This window comes from Lepisosteus oculatus, chromosome 4 (assembly GCF_040954835.1).
Source record: "Lepisosteus oculatus isolate fLepOcu1 chromosome 4, fLepOcu1.hap2, whole genome shotgun sequence".
Lineage (NCBI taxonomy): Eukaryota > Metazoa > Chordata > Actinopteri > Semionotiformes > Lepisosteidae > Lepisosteus > Lepisosteus oculatus.
In genome coordinates, this window is record NC_090699.1 from 31,412,756 (window position 1) to 31,418,517 (window position 5,762).

The following is a 5,762-nucleotide window of genomic DNA, read 5'->3' on the forward strand; positions in this document are numbered from 1 at the left end:
CTCGAGTCACCTGACAAACCATAAAGAGACCACGTGAGAAATTCTAACCTTTTTTTTAATTTGTATTTATGCTTAACAAAAGAACAAACATTACAATACAAACAAGAGTACATATAACAATTCCAAACAAAAATATAGTCAGGGGTACATACTACTACATCAATTCAAGTTATGAAAAAAGATTAAACAAATTAAATAAAAATAATGTCCTCACCGCTTTCATATTTTTGCATTTCGAAATAGTCTGCAAATACCCCTTTACTTCCATTTTAAAATGCTCAAACACAGGGTACCTCCCAGACCACTTCATTTTATGTATGTAATTCTAACCTAAATGTTTGGTAAAACAATTTTTATTTCTTTGTACAGAAGAAGACTAAGATTCTTTAGAAACATTTTGTAAATACTGTAATGCTGAATATTTTACCGCAAATGATCGGACATTTGTAACCTTTAAATAATGTTATTAAAGATTGACAAAAAGTAGACGTTACTTGGCTGTTTTAAAGGTTTTGTTCTCCCATTGATTTGTGAACTGTTGCAAAGACCTTAGTCTGGAGCATTTCCACCAGAGACAGCTCACAAATTTTTTATAACATTTTAAAAGGCAGCTGCTGCACTGACCCAGTTTGTCCCCTTTCCCCTTTCATGCAGGCTGCATTCCAGTAGATTACATGACAGTTCAGTCTCTACTACCAGTTCAGCCGAAGTGAACTACCTTCATTGCACATCAACTATCTCTTACTGCACGTGTGAAACACATTATCACACTTGCCAATACACTGATGGTCACTACTGACCTCTGTGAAAAGCAGATTAGACCATAGTTTTCCACTGTTTCACTGTTGTTAATTTAGTATCTTTGTACTAAAGCAAAATATATTAAATTGCTTTGCTAATTGAACAATGTGCATAATTTTTATAGCTACTTATACTGTGTTGATCTTCCCTGGATATATGTTCTGACAGTTTTTTGTTTAGCCAGTTTTGTGTATGATATCGAATAAAAGCTGAGAGGAGACTAGAGGAGAAGAGAGAGAATGTTACATTTAAGCAACATTGAGAGTTAAATTTGTACAAAATACTGTCATGAATTAAATGTAATGCACACATGGATACCAAACAAAGAATAAACTCTGTATATGTGACATGAAGCATACAGTATAGCTACAGTTTAAACAATACCAGACTTGGTAGGTATTTAATATTTCTAACCTGTTTAGCAGCTGGGAAGATTTAATCTTCCATACGCTAATCTAGACAATAGTACAGTCAGAATTCTGAAGATGTATTACAGCTTCCATAAAATGCATTTTCCATTCACATGAAAATTATGATTCTATTTTTAAGGATTTATTTTAAAAGACAATATTAACTGCTTGTCATTTTGATACCAAGGACATTCAAGTCTGATGTTCAGATCAGAAAGGTCTAATCTTATAGATCTCTGCTGATGGTAACCTGACTGCAAGAGTGCTAAACTGGTTAAAAAGTCCTCACACCTCTCCTGCTGCCCATCCTGCGGGCTCACCCAGATGCCCCCGTCTTGACATCTCAGAAATATGTCCTTGAAGACAAGACACCCTTCTGCTCATGTAACAAAAAAGCCATTTAACATAATGAATTACTCTGTGCCATACCCGTTCAATAAAATGTCATTCACCTGATACTATTTGTTTGCTATTTTCTTTATAATAACTTTGTACATTTATTGCACATTATTTATTGCACAAAATTATATAGCTATTTTGGTGTGCTGTATACTGTATCATGTACAGTAATATGTGACATACAGTAACTATGTAATTTATTTGTAAAGTAACATTTAGTCAGAAATTATACTTTTCATTCAAGTGCTATTAAACTTATTAGATTCATCCATCCATTTTCTATCTGCCAATGCTGGCATGCAATGGGCGTAAGGCAGGATACACCTTGGGTGAGACACCAGTCCATGGCAGGGCACTCACAGATACAAACACATACACTCACACCATGGCCAAATCTCCCAGAAGCCAGTTATCCTTCCAGTACTGTATGTCTTCAGACTGTGGGAGGAAACCGGAGCACCCAGAGGAATCCCACATAAACGTATTGTACAAATTCCACACAGATGGCACCCCAGGTCAGAAATTGAACTGAAGGCCCCAGCACTGGACTAATCACTGGGCAACCGTTGCACACAATTTATTAGATATTCAGTGCATTGTAAAGTTCAATAAACTAAAAGAAATATATAAAGACAATATAAATCTTGTTTAAGTCTTATAGCCAATGCAAATCCTAAACAAAAACATATAGATGTTTCATTCAGGTATTATTACATTTATTGGATATGTGGTCTATTTTCAGTTGAAAGATGGAAAAACTAAAAGAAATATGTTAAGCGTTAAAGCCAGTGCAAATCTTAAACAAAATACACATTTCTATTGTTCACATTCACAGATATGGCTGTTCTGAGTTTAGCACACAATGGAGCCTAACCAGTTCTGTTTGCTTAGCTAATTCTTCAGATGTTTCCTCTATCTCCACCATGAGAATGAGGTATAAGACCTTTGTACAGTATATACACATCTTAATAGTTTCTTTATCAAGGGAATATGTATGTTAGCTTTCATTGGCGTTTGAAAGAAAAAAATGTAGTAAACATTTACCAATTCTTTTTCTCAGGCTCAAACTGGAGCACAGTAGAAGCTGCTGATCATGAAAAGCAAATGCATGGGAATCACTTAGGATGCTCACCATTAGAATAGACAGAAGGTTTACATTTGAGAGGAGGACACTAAGCTCTGCATGGGAATTTAAGGAACAATGGTCTTTCTCAAACAATTGAAAAAACTAAGCTTCTTAACTCATAAGAAAGAAAGAAAGCTACAATGAAAATGCTTATTATGACCTCACTAATTTGTGACAGAATTGACATTTATCCTTGAGAAAAGATCTCATCTTTGTTATTTTACATAACTTTTCCTTGACTTTAACTTAAGATGGGAGGTGCCATCCACAACTTTTGACTTTGAAAAGTATATAAACAGCTCTTATTGCATAGAATCATCATACTTCATTGCCCTGAGAAAAAGAGAAGCTGAGGACTGCCAAGATGGTAAGTGTATTAATATTGTACACAATGTGTTTATTCTGATGAGCAGGAGGGCTTAACTTCACTGTTGATTATGAATTTTCATACATTAATGGTACTCTTTACTGCTTTCCTCTACAACAGATCTGTCAAGATCAAACTTTATCTTTTAAATCAACAAACAGTAGCTTTCTGTTCTTGAATTTAGTGTTAATATTAATCATAAAGAAATAATGGCTCCTGGTAAGTTAAAATTAATATCTTCAAAATAAATTAAAAAAGAGTAATTTTTATAACACCCGAAAAAGGCTCCACAGCCGAAACGTTGTTTTCTTTCTTCCCTTTTCAGCATGGAATAAACCTATTACTTGTTCCTTTGCAGCCTACGCATGCTGACACAGCTACCCACCTGAGTTGTTTTTTTATGTATTAATATACTGTTATAATATTCTCCATCAACAGGATGTTGTTCCTTAATCTACTTTGTCTCAACAACAAGATTTTGAATGACTACTTTAGACTTTACAAATCCATTACACATCATTAAACCCATGGAATGAGAGCAAAAACTAGGAAGAAGGAGATCTTAAAAATAAAATACTGTTAATTTGTCCATAATCAATACTGAATATTGCCTTTTCTGGTTATATTACGCTAACACTACAATGCTACTTTCCTTTTATTTTTTACTTAGCTCGCTGTTTAAAATGAAGGGTAACTCCTGAATAACATTGTTTTTTACAGAAATATTTACTCCACGTTGCATTTGGAATCCTGAGCGCTGCTCTGCTGTGCAATGGCTATTGCACATTTGAGCCACTGATCATTGAAGACATATATAACCTTCCAACAGGTATGTAGGACTGCCTCTCAATATAACAGTTTTACAGTCTCGATCATCGTACGCAACACTAAACTGTGTGCACAAAGTACAAAAATACAATGTCTCTCTGCGTCTCCTATGATGGTTTTCAATTAAGATGCTTTATATTTTTGTTCTTCCACAAAAAAACTAGAGATGTTCAATGCAATATTGAAGTAAGAAAAAGAAGAAGCTGTGTATTGCATTAATTGCATTTCCTTTAAATTACACTAAAATAACTATTTTTTAATGTCTCTTAGTATATTTGTTTTTCTACCTGCATTACCTAATAAGCTGTAATGAGGTCACTGCCAATGTTAACTTAAACATTTTAAACAATTAAAAATACAAGAATAACACTACCTTGTGGTTTTGTTTTTCAGGTTGTAATGACACCAATGGAGTCCTGCATGAATTTGGATCAGAATGGAAGACCGCCGACTGCTTTAAGTGCTCCTGCACTGAATATGGGATTGACTGTTGCAGTATGTAAGTAGCAAGGGAAGCAGTATTCTGTCATCTCCTTGTTGCACATATATCTTTAAATATTTTTTTTAAATCAATTTCCAGTCTTTTATTTGTGAAGAAGATTAAACAACAGTAGAATATCTACAGCAGCAGACATGAATCTCTGTCGGGTCTAAAAGTTTCTTCACTAGCAAATCCTAACCAACAACAGTCAGGGTATGAAACACATCACTTCAGAAAAAAGGGTGTATTAAAATCACAATGTTTGATTAAAAGTCTCAAAATCCATGTTCAGGATTCCATTATTTTACAAAAAAAATAAAAAGACCCACTTCTACACCATCCCCTTACATACTGTACCATTCTCAATAATTCTCAGTTTTTCAAAAGATTCTGCCCTCAGAAACCGTTTTTAATCAAACTGAGAACCCCTAACCAAGAGAACACTGTGGGAGACAGACATGTGTTTCTGTCTTATTCATCACATACTGATTTCCAGATGGTGAAAAGAAAGGTTATTGATCTACAGTATATACTGTAGATACACACTGTAGAAATTTAAGTGTTCATAGTGGATTTTGCAGTTCAATAATCTCAAATTATTGAGTCTCACTAAGGTAACAACAGAACAAGGCATCATGGAGAATTTTGCTTTGAGCTCCTCTTTTTATTTCTTTCATTAATTCATTTTCATCTCTTTGTATTATTGATTCTTTTCCCTTACAGAATTCTAACTCCAGTAAAAACTCCACCTCAATGTGAGATGATTGTGAACAAGAAGGATTGCACCTGGAAACTTGTCCTGAAGAATGATCACTCCAAGGAGTGCTGTTAAATGTTGTGGATTTGACCTTTATCCAAACTTTTTCCACCTGCTTTAATATTTAGCTGTTGGTTCTCTGTTGCACAAGAGTTTTGCTTTCTTCCATGCATTTCGAATCAATATGCGGTTGTTGCACTTGTGTGAGCTTTATGGTTTCAATGAAAATGGGCTGTAATCTACCCAAACAGTAGAAATCAAATAAATTTTCAGCAGGCTATAAACATTGTTCTCTCCTACTGTAGGTCCTCCTTACTCTACTTGGCATTGTCCATTAACATTTGTCTTCTCTCTTCTGTGCATAACCATGTTAAACCATAAGAGACGAGTACAACACTGGATATCCATGAATACTAATTCATATGAGAACTTGGGTAATATACTGTAATTCAGTAACTGCTTCAGTGTGCATTGACTGGAAAAGGAAACAGTAAAAATGTAGTAGTTTGCAGTCATTATTGTGATGTCTTTAAATACAGAATGTAAGGCTTCATAAACATATTTCATATCTTAATGGACTAATGTTTCCATAT

The 5,762-nt window shown here is 34.3% G+C and overlaps 1 long non-coding RNA gene across 1 annotated transcript; it reads left to right on the forward strand.

Moving 5' to 3' along the window:
• The first annotated feature begins 2,967 nt into the window (after positions 1-2,967).
• LOC107077329 (uncharacterized) lies at positions 2,968-5,453 on the forward strand. Its single transcript, XR_011189313.1, has 4 exons — positions 2,968-3,103; positions 3,824-3,932; positions 4,325-4,430; positions 5,136-5,453. It is a non-coding gene; the product is annotated as an uncharacterized lncRNA (long non-coding RNA).
• Positions 5,454-5,762: the final 309 nt, after the last annotated feature.